Source organism: Peromyscus californicus, unplaced genomic scaffold (genome assembly GCF_007827085.1).
Source record: "Peromyscus californicus insignis strain IS unplaced genomic scaffold, ASM782708v3 Scaffold_4__1_contigs__length_199733344, whole genome shotgun sequence".
Lineage (NCBI taxonomy): Eukaryota > Metazoa > Chordata > Mammalia > Rodentia > Cricetidae > Peromyscus > Peromyscus californicus.
The window spans coordinates 106,694,888-106,714,244 of record NW_026294562.1 but is presented as its reverse complement, the minus strand read 5'-3'; positions in this window follow the sequence as shown (position 1 = coordinate 106,714,244).

Below are 19,357 nucleotides of genomic sequence, written 5' to 3'. Positions count from 1 at the left end.
AGGAAGAAGGGGGGGTTGTTGAGGGCCCTTTGTGAATCTTTGAGAAGCAGGAGGAGAGCCCCCACCTTTGCTTCCTCTTCAAGCACCATTAAAACAGCGAAGTGGGGGTGAAATCGTCAGTATGCATCGGGCCCTCCAGCACAGAATTACCCGTGAGTCCTTCCATATCATGCAGATGCCCCTAGTTTCTTCTTGTCTGTACACATTACTAATGGGCAAGTGAGGACTGGTGCACCTGACCTATCTTTATCTGAGATGGATGAGCAGTGCCTTAAAGAGATAGACCCTATGTGAGGGTAAGCATGGTATGTAAGGAGACAAACAGATTCTTCTTAAAACACTGAAAGTCTGTGTCGTATTGTCTGCCATGCCCTTGGCAGTTAAGAAGCTTTGTTCTCTAGAGACTAGAATAATGTAGTATGTATAGATTTGCTCATGAAATTGTTATGTTGGGCTTACTAGGTTTAAATGGGCCATCAACACAGATCATGCTTACACATTTAGTCACTTAATTTACTTTTAAAAACTCTTCAGGGTGACAGGCTAGGGATACAGATCAGTTTTTGCAGTGTTTGTTTAGTATGCATGAAGCTCCGAGTTCAATCCCTAGAACCACATAAACTGGGTGTGGTTTTGCACACCTGTAATCACAACACTGGGAAGGTAGAGGCAAGAAGAGCTCCTCAGCTACATAGCAAGTTCAAGGCCAGCATTAAGCTATGTGAGACCCTGTTCAAAAAACAAACAAACCAAACAGAAAGTTGGGGAGATGGGTCAGTGGGTAAGGTGCCTGACACATGACTGACTATGAGGATTAGAGTTTGGATCCCTAATTCCCATATAAAAGCCAGGCATGACAGTGCCTGTCTGTAACCCCTGCTCTGAAGGGTGGGGGTTGGGGGTCAGAGACAGGAAGATCCCTGGAGCTAGCTGTCCAGTAAATCTAGCTGAATCAGTGAGCTCCAGGTTTAGTGAAGAGACCCTGTCTCGGAAAAGGAAGGTGGAGAGTAACAGAGTAAGAAACTGAATACCAGTCTCTGGACTCCATACTTATGTACATACATGTGTGAGCTCCCCCACAACATGAACATGTCCACAGGAACCACACACAATAAAAATAAAATTTAGTGTATGTAGCTGGAGAGTTTCTCTCCAGGCCCCACCAAGGCCCCACAGTCCCGCAGCCCACTTATAAAATAATCACTCAGATGCTTATATTACTTATAAACTGTATGGCCATGGCAGGCTTCTTGCTATCTGTTCTTATATCTTAAATTAACCCATTTCTATAAATCTATACCTTGCCACATGGCTCGTGGCTTACTGGTATCTTACATCATGTTTCTCCTTGTGGCGACTGACAGCATCTCCCTGCCTCAGCCTTCCACTTCCCAGAATTCTCCTTCCTCTTGTCCTGCCTATACTTCCTGCCTGGCTACTGGCCAATCAGCATTTTATTTATCAATCAATCATAGCAACATATATTTACAACCTACAGGACATCCCACAGCAAGTGTGGCCACAGACACTTGAGTGAAGCCTTTATCTTTTGTTCCACACCTGTGTAGACCCAGTGGGCACACAGCAAAGACAACCACAGTGATGCCTAATGTCCCAGGGTTGTTCAGAGTTTGTATCTTGGCAAATGTTGAACAGACTGAGACATGCTTATTTCACAAATGCTAAATTGGGGGCAAAGTAGAATTTTTAAAAAATGCTTTTCTGGAAACAACTTTCGCCACATGGAACCTGGTCTAATCATCCTCACTCTGAAATACATATTTCTTCTGACACACAGCTGCAAATTATGCTCCCACCCTCCCACCCTCACCCCGAAAAATCTAGCAATGTAGAAATACTTCCATATGCTCGAAGTTTATTTCCCCATTCTTGCTGAGGAGAAATAAAGAAAAATGGAGCTGTGTAGCCAGCTTGCATATACGAGTAAACACTTAGATGCAGTACATGTAGAGGGAGTAATAGCAGTCCTCAGAGTTGTCTATAAATAACACTCCAAGCCTACAAGCTTTTGCTCGCTGTGTGTTGAAGTTTTGCTATAGAATGGCCTATTAACTGGAATGTAATTATAACTTATATAGGTTACGGAAATAGTTTAAGACCATGGAGTTCAAAGTTCCCAAATTGGGAAATATTGAAGCAGGAATTATGGATAGTGTTACCTGCCAATGTATCACATAAGGATCCCATAATCTAGCTTCTACTCTGGCCTATGTAGTTGAGTGTTCTTGTGTGGGCCACCAAATCTCTCCGGGTTTCAATAGCACCAATGAAATACAAAGATAATAATTAATGTGTCTGTATTGCAAAATTAACATGCAATTGAGTAAGCAAGTCTTTTGCCTCCAACACTAAACTGAGGTTGGCGATATTGGTGCAGGAACAGGAAGGCCTCAGGAACAATGCATGCTCCTTGAACGCTGTCTGAAGCTAACTTTTGGCACCACTCCCCAAATTTGCTTGTTCTTAGTTTCAGATCTGTCATCTATAGTGTGGAGTCTCCAACAATGCTGATTTCCTCTCACTTAGATGATGTATATGGAAGAATCTAGCAAACCACAAACCACTCCAAAAGAACCATGTCTACATTTGATCTCCAGGGTGTCCTCAGGATTTGGCATAGTGGTACATTTTAAATACACCATAAATATTTGTGGAATGAAAAAAAAAAACAGCAAGAGAACAAGTCGACTCTCACATTTCCCATTGCCTCATGCCTTGGGCAGAGCCGAGTGATAGGCTCTTTCCAAATGCACGTCTCTGTGCGATGCAGTTAGGCAAGTTATTGGTTTTTTGGGTTGTCATCTCTAAAGGAACATGTCACTGAGTTTGTCTTTTCTTCTCCACTCTGATTTGAAAATGAAGTCAGAGGGGCCAGGGAATGTGTTTCTCAGCAAGCCTTGCAATTTTCCCAGAGACACACAACTGCTAAGGTATATAGCCAAAAGCAGAACTCAGGTCAGGCTGACACAAAGTTTGTCATTTTGTGTTCTCCTGTGTAAATCCACTTACCAGGACACCCTGGAACTTGCCACCTTCTCTTACGAACATGGTGTTCACTGGAGGCCCAAAGGACATGCTCTGTGGCTGTCAGGGCTCCCAGGCCTGCTCTTGATGGGTAGGGATTATAATCAGTCACCTTCTGCATGACTGTAGGTAAGAAGCCATCAGTGGCCCCACATTGAGAAATAATTCCAGAAATAAATAATACACTTATATCAAACATTTTAATCATATTTAATATAATTTCCTAATAAAAAGTTTGTTGGTAGGGATAAAAGCTACCACACCCTGTCCCTTTCCTTTCAATATCTATAAGAGCTAGAAAAAACTTCTAGATTGATGTCATATTCAATTGAATATGTGCAAAGTCATCTTAAATCAGGCATGGGGGTAGGTATCCATAATGCCAGCTACTCAGGAAGCTGAGGCAGGGAGATTGCAAGTTTAACTCCAGCCTGGGCTATATAGTAAGTCTAAGTCCAGCCTAGGTAACTAGCAAGCAAGACTCCATCTCCAAATAAAAATAGAAAAAAAGGCTGGGTATGGAGTGTTTGCCTAGCAGAAGTAGATCCTGAGCCAAATAATAACAATAATAATGAAAATGATAATACTCCAGTCTCCAAACCATTCCCTGCTCTATCTTAAAGACCTTGGCAAACAAATAATCCTGTTTTGTAGTGAGAAGTGTCTCTGTGTCCTGCCCAGCTCTGCGGTTGGGATGAATCTCTCCCACCTGCGGTCCCACAGTCACTTATAAAATAATTACTCAGAGGCTTATATTAATTACAAACTGTATGGCCTATGGCTTCAGCTTCTTGCTAGCTAGCTCTTTCATCTTAAGTTAACCCATTCCTATTCATCTGTATGTTGCCACGTGGCCGTGGCATTACTGGTCTGCTGGCATCTTGTTGCTCCTTTGGCAGGGGCTGACATCTCTCTCAATTCTGTCCTTCTTCTCTCAGTATCTCTACTTGGATTTCCCACCTGGCTGTAAGCTTTCTTGCCATAAGCCAAAACAGCTTTATTTATTATCCAATAGAAGCCACACATATTCACGGCATACAAAAAGACATCCCACAGCCCTGTCTCTCCATCACACCCGCAGCCTGAGATATCTCTGTTCACCTGACTAGCAAAGCCAAAACATTTTCCTCTCTGCACAGGCCTGCCTGCTTTGCCAGAGCAGCCTGACTGCCCGAGGGCTTTTGCATTGGCCGTTGGCATGGTTTTCTTCTGCAAAAGAAAAGAAGAAAGTTCACTTCTTGTCACACATGGCTTTGCACTTTAAAACACATTGCATGCAACAGTAACATCATTTCATCTAATTAATGGCTATCTTGCGTAAAGTGCAGAATTCAGCTTAGAATTCTGTGCGCAAAGTAATTGCTGCGGATCTGTGTGCAGAATGTTACTGAAACATACAGTAATGGGAGTTTTGACAATACTGTGCTTTTAAAGCCTTTTAAGAATACCGTGGGCATGTCTACAAGAGAGCAGCGTGAAATGAGAGTTTTTAAAATGCTAATATGGGGATAAAATGGAACTGAGCCTTAACCTTTGTCCACATTGGCCAGTGTCACCTTAATCTCTATCTGCTCCTCTGCCTTGACCAGATTTCATTTCAAAATTTATTCTTTAATCACATGCTGGACACTAGGCATATGATAGTCAACAAGACAGACACCCTGAAGTCTCCAGAACCACAGGAAAGACTAGTGTTAAATAAACAACTATTCATAATGCTGTATTGCTTGAAAACAAGCAAGTGTATGAGTGGGACTTGACACGTTCTTCTTGGCCTGGCAAGATGGCTGAGTTAAAGGTGTCTGCCACCAGGTCTGATAGCCCAACTTCAATCCTTGGGACACATTTAATAGAGAGAATAGACTCCTACAAGTTGTCCTCAGACATCCATGTAAACTCTGAGGTATGCACACGAGTCCAAGAGCATATGCACGTACACACACCCTGTAAATAAAACAAAAAAAAAAAACCCATTTCTTTAACGAAAGTGTTCTTTTCTGGGTCTGTTACAAATTCATCTTGGTGTGGGTAAGGTAGATACACCTTCTCCATATGAAATGTCCTTCTCTCTTGCCTGTTGAAAGAACTTGATCCCCAAACACAATAGACACTTTTCTGTACTCAATTCCCAAACTACAGTTTAAACCCTTTGTTCTGTGCCTGGCCTCAGTTTCCCCATATGTGGAAATCTGTAATAGTATATAACTCCTAGGGTTGCCTGAAAGGGCTAAAAGGATTCATCATATAAAAAGCATTTAAAATAACACCCAAGTTCCTGCTGAACACTGGCTCTTGCTATAACTGTACCAGTTAGTGATTGATGATGAAATGATGTGCTTAATACATCTACCTTCTTCATTAGTTCATAAATTCTTGGATTGTAGGGCCCTTCATTTATCTGCCCCTTCACTCTAGCACTAGCATAGGATTTGATCCTTTAGTAGATACCTGTCTCAGTTGCTTTTTCCTGTCCCTGTGATAAAATGCTGTGACAAAAGCAACTTATGGGGGGAATGCTTTATTTTGGCTCTCAGTTCATGATATAGTCCATTATGTCAGAGAAGTCAAGACAGCTGGGGCTTGAAGTAGTTCGCCACACTATATTCACAGAAGAGAGCAAGGAATGTGTGCTCAACTAGCTTTCCCTAGTCTACTCAGTCCAGGATCCCCCCCCCCCCCCCCCCCCCCCCCCCCGCCAATTCCTGCCCACAATGAAAACGAGTCTATTCCCATCAATTATCGTAATCAAGCTAATCCACCACAGGCATGCCCACAGGTCCATTTCCCAGATGATTCTAGAATCTGTCAAGTACACGACAAACACGAACCATCCCAGTATCTAAGTAGCATTCTTTAAAAGGACCTAAGAGTGGTGAATCCCCAGAAGCATAACGCACCTACTGCATGCCCGGATCAAGAAAATTTAAGTCAAAATATTCTAGAAGCTCAGCTTATGCCCCTCCTATATAACTTCATTCCCTTTCTTAGTAAATAACAAGAGAAAAGAAAGTACATGTGTCTTTTGGACAATCATTCGACATGCTCCTTGGTTCTTTTATGTTCTGTGGACAACACAGAAAATAACTGACATTTCTTTAGATGCAACCATCATATTCTTTGAACAGGAAAACAATATCATGTCTCTCTTACTTTAATTATGCCAAGCTGCATGCATGAGAGTCACATAACACAATGCAATTTTATTTTGTCAAATGTTTTTCATCTGGAGCTACATCCCCAGCATTCAAGTTAAATAATAAATAATGCAACACAAGCTGTTGGGGGTGGGGAAGAGGGGAATTAAATAACAAAAACAAAGGAGGAAAGCTGTGAGCATAAAGAACCTCTCATCAGATTTCAGAGGACCTCCAACTCCCCATCCCGATTTGATTGTTTGGTGATGGTCTAGACAGAGGAGTGGGGATGGAGATGCAGTTTAGCAAATGGCTTAAACAATGGCTCTGATTTCATGGTAGTGACATGGTTGCACCACATTTGTCATGCTGCCTTGGAGCTCTTGATACCCCATACAGGTTTTTCACTCAGAAGGACGTGTCTCAACAGACAAAATGCTGCACCCCCACCTCCCCACCCATTTTGTCTGGGGAGAGTCAGAATGGCAGTGAGAGTTCTGATGGGCACTGTGGCATCCACCCATGTCTAAAAGGGAGAGAGGGAGAGGCCCGCTGTTGTGATGTGGAGAAGAAACATTTCTTGATATTCGCCAGGTGCCAGGCATTACCATAAAGGCTTTATAAGCTCGCAGGCTTGGAGCCGAATCTGCTGCCTGTCTTTGTACTGCCTCAGAGCTGAGGAATGTTTACATTTTTCTTTTTTAAAAAATTAGTTTTAAAATTAAGGATGATACACATACAAAGAATATGCAACTTTGGGAGGTACTTTAGTTGATAGAATGATTACCTAGCTAGCATGCTTGAAGCCCTGAGCTCAGTCCCTAGAAGAGGAGGTAGAGGGAGGAGGATCAGAAGTTCAAGGCTCTCCTTGGCTATGTAAGGAGCACAAGGCCAGCCTGGAACACATGAAGCCCTATCTCAGAAGCAGAAGAGGGAGAGGAAGAAAATGAAGAAATCATATGTGATCTGCAAAGCCTAACATGCTTCCCTCCTTCCCCAGAAGGCTGCTGAGCCTCCTGGCACACTAATGCAGCCTGTGCAATAATGTGAGCATTTATTATCCCCACCATATAATTTGGACACTAGGTCTTAGAAAGGATAAGTACTTACCTGACAGCATGCAGCTCATCCATGTGACTGCCAGCAAGAGATCATGAACACACATTCTTCCAGGACTTGAGTGAAATAGACTGCTAATATGGACCTAGCCAGGCTGGGCCAACGCAGAGGGCACACACCCCTTACAAAAGGTGACCACAACTTCCTTGGGCACATTGAGGCAGTAAACACATGGGTGTAGAAGTCTCTTGAACATACTGATTTCCTTCCCTTCCGATACATAAAAAATAATAAATTGAGGTTGGGGAGATGACTCAGTCAATAAAATGCTTTCCACACAAGCACAAAGACCTTAGTGTGGTCCCCGAGAACCTACGAGAAAAAGGCAGGCACAGAGAGCCTAGGCTGAGACTCAGATGTAGTAGCATATATCAGCTGAGTTCGCAGACATCACCTGCTTCACCTACCTGGAAGCTGACTCCAGTTGACTTGCTTTCAGGCTGGTGAATTCCAGGAGAGTTGCTCTAGTAGTCAAAGAAAGAGAAAGATGCCAGAAAGCAAATATTGTATTTCCAGGGCATAGGCTGTGTAGGCAGCAGCTAACAGAGTTGTTCTCACAAGGGGACTTCTGAGACCCAAGGTACAGAAAAGGACTGCCTGGGGTCTTAGGTGACACTGAGCGGGAGAGTCTTCTGCACATGTCTCCATAGGTGACATGGAACAACCCTGCTGAGGGCCTCAGGGAAACATTGCCACAACTTGAGATTTTTAAAAAAATTATTACATGTAGTGTGTGTGTGTGTGTGTGTGTGTGTGTGTGTGTGTGTGTGTGTGTGTGTGTGTACATGTTTGCCACTGCACACATGTGAAAATCAGAAGACAACTTTGTGGGAGTTGGTTCTTTCTTTCTGTCATGTATGGTCCAGGAATCAAACTTAGGTCATCAGCTTTGACAACAAGCCCCTTTTTATCCACTGAGCCATCTTTCCAGTCCCACATCTAGGACTTGTATATTGCAGGACACCTGCTTAGAATGCCAGTGTTGTGTTCAGAGAAGGCACTAGAATCAGTGTGAACAGTAAATGACAGGGATACCCTTGGCTCACTCCAAAGGCAACAGCAAGCAGTGAGAATCTTGTCCTCAAGGCAGTGGGAGGACAGTAGTAGAATCTTGCCAAGGATTCCTGAGCAAGGGTGTGGTGAAGGCAGAGGTGCCCAAGGTTCTGGATATGCACACAGGAAGAGACAGAGAGCACATCATGATTCTTGTGGTCTCATTCGTGCCTTTGGGAAACAAGATTCCATGCAATGTGGTATCCCTAGAGATCATTAGAGATTACTACTTGAAATGTGGTCCTTGTGGTATCACAGGCATCAACCCGGAGCTAGCTAGATATGCAGACTTTATCCCCATACCAGGCCTGCTGAGCCTGCACTATAACAAGATATAATTATATCAGCACTATAACAAGATCCTCAGTGATTTGTGACAGCATTAAAGTTTGAGAAGCTCTGGTCTTGGTTGTAGGAGTAATCACTCTGGGGTGAACTAGACACTCTAACCTTGTGACCTGCCATGTCTTTGTTGTGTGATATTGACTTAAAGACTTAACATCTCTGTGCTGCAGCTTGTTCCTATCTGGAAAAAAAACAGATGTACAGAGATGTATAGAGGATAAAAACACATATACAGAGATGTCATGGTGTTCGGTTGAGATAACATTGGAAGCCCCTTGACACATAATAGGCTCCTGCTAAATATTAACTATCGTCATCACCATCATCACCACTATTATCTCTTGTAATCTAGGGGTTTTCATTAAAGATTTCTAAAGGAGGATCCTCTCATTCCATGTAGGCCTCATTTTCTCTGTCAATAACCCAATAAGCTCTGCCACCAATACAGCCAGAAATGGCAATATTGCAAATATATGTGACTGGCATTTATAGATATTCTTCAAAAAAGTAGGAACTAAGATTACAGACCAGATGTCACCTTGGTTGTTCTCACAACTAGAAGACAGACATGGTTATCTGCACTGCAATGCTGGAGACACTAAGGACCCCCATCCAACTCCCCCACAGCCTGGGAATGGTATATAGAGCCATGGGGCTACTAAGAAAGGGTCTCAAGATCCCGGGGGTAGCTGAGTGAAGTGTCTGCCTTCATCTCCTGTTGCTCATGAGGTTGAAACACATCTTCAATTCTTGTTTCTTCTATAATAACTACTAACTGAAGAAAGAAATGTTTAAAAAAGACACATAACCACAAAGGGAAGAAAGAGCCAAGAAGCCACTAGCATTTTAGAACTACAGCTGATGAACAAGAACTGGCTTAGCAGACCTGAGGATGTGGATCCTAAGCTCCCCGTCGGAAAAGCCTGTGGGTATCTGACTGTCACCACAGAGCTCTAGGGATCCTGGGAAATGGGAAGCTTGAGGTGCCTCTAGCAACAGTGGTCTGGGAAGAGTTGAAAATGGAAAGGCTGTTGGATAGTCTTCAGCTCAACCCCTCTATCCCACTCTCCTGGGTGTCTGTCCCCTCAACACAGTGCACTTAATATTCCTGGGAATCCAGGAATCAGTCTAATATAGGAAGATACAATGTGCTGCAGAAAGGAACAGAGATAAGTGAATTCTGTCTACAATGGTCAAACCAACTCTCCATCCCTCCCCCATGCTAAGTCTCCAGAAAATCCTAGCAGCCAGTTTCCTCCTCCCTTGGAACTTTCTAAAGAAACTGAGAGGTCTGTTATGGAATTTACCAAGGAAATTACCTGGCCAGAGCATCCTTTGACAAAGCCTACCAGCAACAAGTCTTGTTCTACATCTTGGATTATCCAACTGTTTTTTGGTTGATTATGCATGTACACACCTAGACCATCCAAACATGAGCATAGTCATTAATGTAAACAGGCAAACTCAAAAAAAACCCAAAATAACTTTTTAAAAAGTCTCAAAGCTTGTGCTTCTCTCTCTCTCTCTCTCTCTCTCTCTCTCTCTCTCTCTCTCTCCAGCCCCCTCTCTCCCCTCTCTGATTTAACAAGAACTGGCTCAGCAGTTAAAAAATTTAAACATTTTTTTCTTAATAACCTCAAATTTAGCCGCCCCCCCCCAAAGAAACAAAACCTTTATCCCATACCCATGTGTATGCAAGCAACTCTAATTAAACTCAGTGGATTATTTTTTTTAAAAAAGCATGAAAATAAGAGGGACATGTTGGGAAGGAGCGGGTTCCAGAGTGAATGGGAGTGAGTAAGAGAGAATTAGGGTTGAATATGGCAATCATCCATTATATATGTGTATGGAATTGTCAAACAATACATAAACAAACCTCAAAGAACACAGAGACATGATGAGAGCAGCATTGATAGAACAGCTCATTAAAAAAAATTGTTAGCATCCATAGAGATGCTGCATGCATGAAACAAGGAGGCTATTTAAAGAGAAGCATTCAAACAGCTAAAACAGGCTCCTGACAATTAAAAACACAACAGCAGAAGCAAAAATGTCAACAGAAGGGTTAGTAGGCAAAACTGACAAAATCTCCCAGAAGTAGAACAGAAAGACAAGAATATGGAAAACAAGGAGAAGATTTAAAAATGAGAGACTGCCTGTAAGTTCTAATATGTGAATATGGTGAATTTTGGAAACAAAGAAGAATTATCAGTGAAATAATCAAAGCAAATCTTAGATTTTCTAGAGTGAAAAAAATCCAGCAACAGCTTAGCACAGTGGATGAAATTAGGCCCACAGCAAGCATCCTGTGACCTCTGAAATGGAGACCTAGGAAATGGGGCCAGAAGAGATGGCTCTAATTGCTGGGACCCACATGATAGATGGAGAGAGCCAACCCCAACAGGTTATGCCCTGACCTCCACCCAGTCACTGTGAGTTTACACACACACACACACACACACACACACACACACACACACACACACACACACACACGGTGGCGGGAGACAGAGAGAACAATACATACATGTAATATTATTTTTTAATATGGGAAAGTGAAGAGCTCTTTCAAACTTCCAGAGAAGGGTAAAAGGTAAGAGAGTCACAGAACAGGACAAAGAGCACTGGACTCCTCAACAGCTCATAGAAAAAAGAAGACATGAAGCCATCAACATCAGGAGGGCGATAGAGAAATTATTTCTGTCTAGAATTTTAGGAACAGTCAAATAAGGCTCTCCAGACCTTTGTTTCCAAGAAGAGTAAAGAGAAGAGAATATGTGGTCCTCGGAGCCAAACATATCAGAACAGCAGAATTTCCAGAAATACGATAAAAGGGGATCCCAGAAAAGAACCCAGAACACAACCAGCCCCCACGGGGACATCAAGGACAATGGGAAAAGTCTATTAGAAAAGAAAAGAAAGAAAAAAAAACAAAGAAAAAAATTGATAGATTATTTTATGGGTAGAATATATCATCAGGTTTATAGCTTAGGGAATCAAGCAGTATCAATTCCCAAATGTTGAAAAAAAAAAAGACATACTGAAGAGAAAATAAAACTTAATACAAGAGAGCTATATGTACACTATTGCATATGATATGTCCTAACTGAGAATAATTTTAACAAAACCTTTGTAATAAAAATACTAACATTTAATTGAATGATTATATAGGTGCATGGAGAGGATAAGGAAAAAGCTGTATCCCTCAACTTTACTTTTGAAACTACCAGTGTATTTCATATGTACTCCTTGATGATAGGAAGTTTATTGTATATTGGTACAATATTTAGAAATGTGTAAGTGAAAATTGTAAGACACAACCGAAACAGAAGTTGTTGCTTTTATGGAGAGAGACTATCAAGTCACTAGATGGTGACTTCGAAGGCAAGGGACTTCTAATTTGCACCAAATCCACACAGTATTTGACTTTTTAAAACTATGCTCATGGATAACTTTGATTAAAAAAAAACTCAAAAAATAAAGTTTAAAATGTTCCTTTTGGTTGGTCTTCACTGGTCTTTACTGGTTTAGACCCAGACACTGCTGTGAGGTAGCCTCTTTCCCATCGCCCAACCTCAACCTTCTTCCCACCACATTGTGGGACAAATCTGAGTAGAGGCCTTGTGCTTTGATAGCCATGTCCATCCCCATGCCGGTCCCCCTGAAGAGCGACATCAAGTCACTGGCTGTTGGGCTGCTCAGGACCAAGTACTGGAGTGCCAGAACTGAGAAGGGCAGCTAGAGAAAGACAGGGCAGACAGTTCTTTCCCCAGTCCTTGAGCTGGCTAGAGGAGTAACAGAACGCCTCAGTTTCTCATGTCACATACACGTAACACCGAACCTGAGCACCATTTATTTCATTAAATTCCTCTCCACTATCCAGGCATATTTGGGATCCTATTGGTCATTCACACAAATAAGTTTAGTTATGTACTTTAAAAAGATTGGCATTTATGTGAATCCTCAGGTCCCACGCTGAAAGAAGCTCTGGTACAGCATCCTGACCAACAAGAAGGACAGCATAGGTCTCCCCTTACTGTCTATCCATACAGTGATGACCACTGTCTATCCATACAGTGATGACCACTGTCTAGCCATACAGTGATGACCACTGTCTAACCATGCAGTGATGACCACTGTCTAGCCATACAGTGATGACCACTGTCTAACCATGCAGTGATGACCACTGTCTAACCATGCAGTGATGACCACCGTCAAACCATACAGTGATGACCATTGTCTAACCATACAGTGACGACCATCATCAAACCATACACTGATGACCACTGTCAAACCTTATAGTGAAGACCATTGAGAGCTAGTTTTATGCATGGGAGGGGGCAATGGCCAATAAATGGGCAGCCCTGATTTTTACCTTGAGCCCATAATCCGTGCTACGTTTAAACCTCAGATTTCTTTTTTTGTTTACCTTGAACTCATGGAGATCCACCTGTCTCTGTCTTCAAGTGCTAGCATTAAAGATATGCACATGGATTTTCTGACATAAAACAATATACCTATCCTGCCTATCTCACAAATATGTTGAAGTGATCATGAAAAACAACAAATACTTTGTAAATAGTACAGCACTTAACAGATGTCACAGATTATCATTATTCTACCCATGTATAAGATGGGTAGTTTATAATGTTGTAATTTATACTATCTGGTTTATTTGTGGGGGGAGGTTAGTAATGTTTTTTCTCATGCCAATTCTTTGGTTTTAGGTATCTTGTAAATAATAAAAAAACAAAGAAAAAGAAACTAAGTTTTATGCTTAATTTCATCATCAAGAATCATTACTGCTGCGGGGCGGTGGTCGTGCATGCCTTTAATACCAGCACTTGGGAGACAGAAGCAGGCAGATCTCTATGAGTTCAAGGCCAGTCTGGTCTACAAAGCAAGTTTCAGGACAGCCAGGACTGTTACACAGAGAAACTCTGTCTCAAAAAAAAAAAAAAAAACAAAAAAAAAAACCAAACCAAACAAACAACAACAACAAAAAGAATTATTACTGCTAACCCCTAACCCCTCTCTCTTACTGTTGACTGGTTTTCATAAATATTATGTATGTATATATACACTATGTATCTACAATTATTTCCATCAATGTAAATGTTATGGCTATTTTTGAAATTATTAAACATTTTCTGTGGTATTGTCTGCAATGGAAAAAGAAAGAAAGAGGAAATTGATGAGGCTAAATAAAATGTGAACACATCTCATTTTTTACGATTTATTTTTAATTGTGTTTGTGTATGGGAGCAGAGAGAAGTGTCTATGAGAGCCAGAGTCATCAATGACATACAGTTGTGAACTGCCCAACATGGCTTCTGGGAAGGGAACTGAGGCCCTGAAAGAGTAGCATGCACTTTTAACCACTAAGACGTCTCTCTAGCCCTGCAGGTGGAAAAGTTTTGATATAAGCTCATATGAATTTTCTTTTTTAAAAATTACACATCTCTTGGTCATTCCAAATGGGCAAAAGGGGCTAGAATAAAGTAGTAGTAATGAATAATCCATAATGATAAGATTGTGAATTCTAAAAATCCTGTCTTGAAACCCCCCGAAAAAAGATTGTGAATTCTAGACAAACTTGCTACTTAAAATTAAGCAATAAATAAATAAATCCCAAGAAATAAAACAGATGTCCTAGGTAATTTCAGTTATATTTTTTGATAGATATAAGCTCAACCTAGAACAATCCTTTCATTGGTGTTTGGTTGACTGTTTTTTGTTCACTTGGGCTTGTTTTGTTGTTGTTGTTTTGAGACAGGCTCTTATTGCCATCTCGCCCAGGCTGTTCTCAGACCGTGTAATCCAGGCTACCTTACACCAAAAATTCTCCTGCCTCAGCCTCAAGAGTGCTGGGCTTGCAAATAGGCACCACGGTGTTTAGTTCTGGAACTAAACTAGAAAAAAAAAAAAAGCAATTTCAAAATCTCAGGAATCCATAGAAAAATGTTCCCACTGACCAAAGATAGGATAACTAGGAAATATTTAGTTAATACTTGAAACAAATGACAATACACCAGATATATTCAAATGCATAAATTCCCTAATATTCTTTTCTTACTTACTTGCATTATCCTTAATTATGTATGTGAGGGCTAGGGTGTGTGCACTTGAGTGCAAGTGTCTAAAGAAGCTGGTTTGGGATCCCCTAAGCTGGAGTTACAGACAGTTGAACGTTGCCTAATGTGAATGCTACAAACCAAATTTAGAGCATTATATACTCTTTACTGTGAGCCTTCTCTCTAACCCCTCATTAATGATTCTTACACACACACACACACACACACACACACACACACACACACACGCACGCACGCACGCACACACACACACACACACACACACACACACACACACACACGCATGCACGCGCACATGCATAAATCGACTTGCTTACTTCTGGGAGATGCTAAGGAGCCAACTTGTGTTTTGGAAATCTGGCAGGTGAAAGGAAAAATATCAAAAACGGATCCTACCATTTTAAGATAAGCAAGGAGCTCAGGAGAGGTCATTTCTCTTTATAGAAGTATTCTGCTAGAAAGTGAAGAAGGCATGATGGACGATTACCTCTTTCCAACCTCTGGGGAAATGATGAATCTGGTCAATGAGCACCAAAGGCTGCTGACATCACAAAGACAGATGGAAGCACACCCTACCATCTATAAAGCAGTCCTGCCAAAAAGTTAACTCTAAAGGGGACCAAGCTTCTGGAGTGAAGTGCAAGCTTACAGAAAGGCGGGGGGGAAGAATGTGTTCAAACATCCCCCAGAAAAGTACAATGAATAACTAGACTGTAGGAAACTCTAGGATAAAACAGTAACAACTAATTTCCAAGAGAAGAGAAATAGATGGCAGGACACCTGTAAATCAAAAGGAACTCAGGAGGCCCGTCAACCAGTGACAGCATGTGGGACTCACTTGGATGATGACACAGACAAACAGACTGGGAAAAGAGACTTGGGAAACAGGATAATTTTAACAGCAACTGGATACTTGGATAATATTGATAAATTACTGTTGTTTTTCATATAAAACCCATTGTTGTTAAGACATTTTAAAAATAGTTCCTATCTTATAGTGATGGCTACTGCAATATTTGTGGGCAAACGAAATAATTTCTATAGTCTGCATTCAAATAACATGGAAAGGAGTAAGTGTGAGTCAATCAGCCACAACTGGATGTGCATGTGCTAACAATTTCTGCAGCTAGGTGACGGGTGGAGTCAGCTTATCACCTTTTCTTTTGCTTGGAATTCTCTATAATGCATTAAAGAAAAGTCACAAAAATATTTAATGCAACTCCTTCCCAAATTCATTAAGTATTGTTTTACATCATGATCTACAATGGCTCTATAACAGCCCATCATGTGTCTGTGTACCACAAGGCATTTGATCATAAATTAATAGGTTAATATTTAAGGTATTTCCAATAGGCCTGGACTGCTCACAACACTTACAAAATGGCTTTCTACAGTTCTCTGGGTCCTATGATTATTCTCTTTAACAACATTAAATGCACACTGACAAGCACAGAGTCTAGGTGAAAAGTGACTCTCAGCTGAGACCTTTCAGTGAATATGGCTAAATAATCTAAGAATGTTGTGTCCATATTCTTATATAAAAAATAAATAGGGAAAGTGACAGTCTTCTTGGTACTTTTTTTTCTTATGTTTTCTCATTGGATGAGCAAACCCATAATAAAACAGAAACACAATGTCATTGTATCTCACATTTCATAGTCATTAGTGAGTTACATCCATAACATATATGTATAATATGTATATATGTATATTGTACAAAAAAGTACATTTTTTATAAATTAGTTTTTCATGTCCTTTGCCCTCTTTTCCCTTTTATTTTCATTATTTATTTAAATTATGTGTATGTTGCTGGGCAGTGGTGATGCGCACGCTGTTAGTCCCAGCACTCAGGAGGCAGAGGCAAGCAGATCTCTGAGTTCAAGGCCAGCCTGGTCTACAGAGGAAGTTCCAGGACAGCCACGGCTACACAGAGAAACCCTGTCTAAATAAATAAGCCAGCAAACAAACAAATAAATGAAGTGCATTCCTGCATGTCTGTGTGTGGGTATGTGCATATGCATGGAGGTACCTGAGGAGGCCAGAAGAAGTCCCCTGGAGCTGGGGTTACAGGTAGTTGTAAGACACTCTGTATGGGTTCTTGGACATGAACCCTAGCCCTCTGTAGGAGCAGCTCATGTTTATAACTGCTGAGCCATTTATCCAGCCCCAAGATGTCTTTTTCTTATGTGTCTGTATAACCTCACTGTCTATTAAGGATACTAACTCACATTTTCACATATGCTTCAAATACTTCACCAACATTTTGTTCTTCTGACTTTTGAGTTAGACATCAGTATACATGTATTTTTAATTTTACATAATTTTTTATGATTTCTTCCATTTAATATGACATTTGAGAAGGTCTTCCTTATTCACTCTCCCTCCATTAGATAAATTGTCACCTATGATTTCTCTTGGAATTTTTTACATTTTCAGTTTCACATAAAGTCTGGACATTTTTAGGGTCAGTAAAGGCACCTCTCAATAAGTTGAGGTCCTCAGTTCAATTCCCAAAACCAATAAAGTGGAAGGAGAGAGCTAAAAGAACCCCACAAGTTGTCCTTTGACCTCCACACTTGCACACATACACATAAATAAATAATAAATAAATCTTTAAAAATGTAAAGGAAGCAACTCCCTTCAGGTACTTCAACAAGTGACGGAATGTTTGGCTTTTCTGAAGTGACCTAAAATCTTACCTTCTTCTGGGTTGCTTTGCTTAGCAATCAACAGACATGACAGTGGCAATATAATTTACCTAGTCAACATTTTGGGACAACTGCTGTGTGATTTACCTTATGTTATTTACCTGGGTTTTATTTCAGTGAATATTATCATATTACTGTGATCTCTACGGTCAGCTTCACAAAGTATCACGTATATGTATGCTGAAATAGCATATAACTATGAAAAATAAGGATACACACACACACACACACACACACACACACACACACACACACACACACTTCCAGATATACTGTAAACAAGAAAAGTATTTGGAATAGAATAGTGTTAGGTTCCATTACTGCATCCATAGGCTGTTAAGGCCTGAAAATATTGGATGGCAATATTTTCATCCAACAGGATCCATAAGGACCTCATGTGTGAATACTTGTCAAGTGCCTGGCATGTATAGTGTGGTGACTCACACCATAAAGGCTCTGAAACGTGAAAGCCATACTTGAAGCTTTCTGGTTTGCTCTATATTCCCTTCTTGGTTATCTCTGCCAATACACAGTTCTCAGAAAGGCCATAGACTTCTAGAGGAAGGGAATGGAGCTGGTTTAGTTTTGCAGAACACCAGCACCTGCCCTGACCTACTGCGAGTGTAAAGGACATGTCTGTGCAGGTGACAAGGAAGCCTGTTAGGCCAGTGGCGAGATGAGGTGGGAGGAAAGCGGCAACGGAGGCCTTGGCTGAGTGGCACCCTTTCTGGAGAGTATCACATGGCATCAAGCAGGCTGGAGATACAGAAAAGCATTAGAATTCCTTTTGAAGAGATCCCTGGGAAGTGCTCTCAGAAAGAAAACATCAGGCTGGCAAGGTCAGCTGATGGAGCTCCACTGTGTAGTGATGGTAGGTGGGGGCAGGGAGGTGGCTACCCAGAGAGAATGCTTCTGCCACAAAATTTTGCCAGCTAGTCACCTTTGACCACGACAGATGCTGCTGCTTTCTGACCAGTGTTTTCCCTGCTATCTGGGAGCAAATGTCAGTGGAAGGGCACAATCTGACATCGGCATCATTACGTGCTCATCTGAATCGCAGCCCCGCTGCCCGAACTGCGTGCCCTCAAGGGCAGCTAGTATAGTGTTGGCATGGAAATAGAGTGAATTCATGGAAAATCCCCAGCTTTCACCAGGGGTACACGCATGGAAGCTCATGGGTGTTCTGCTGCTCTGGAACAACAGACGCTCATGTTCATTTATTCCCTTCACAAGTATTTCTTTAACACCTACTTAGTGCTAGGAAACACACCAGCAGCTAAGATATAGTGTGGTCATTCCACTCGTGGAACTTCATCTTGCATTTTGAAAGTAAAACACGTTCATAAACAAAGCAATTGCAACTCCAACTTGAGAGCTACGCAATGAAGGAAATAAACAGGGCATTATCATGGAAAGTCATGTGCTAACCTACTCTCAACAAGCTTAAATAAACCATACATTGTGCTGCAAGCTCACTGCACTACTATTATCAACAATTCCATCCACCTAACCAATACAGTGTGGTGGTCAGGTAGAGTCTATATAAACTGGACACTAGCTCTGGCATTTGTTAGAATAGTGTTAGAATAGTGACTTTCAGCAATTTGCTTAATTTCTCTGTTTTATTTTTAAATTATAGTTACTTATTGCCCGAGTATACACGCACACACATGTGCATGACATGTCAGGACCTGAGTATAGATATCTAAGGGTGCCATAGTTAAGGATACTATTGCTGTGATGAAATGCCATGACTAAAAGCAACTTAGGGAGAAAGGAGTTTATTTGGCTTACACTTCCATATCACTGTGTATCCCTGAAGAAGTCATGGCAGGAACTCAAGGCAGGAACCTGGAGG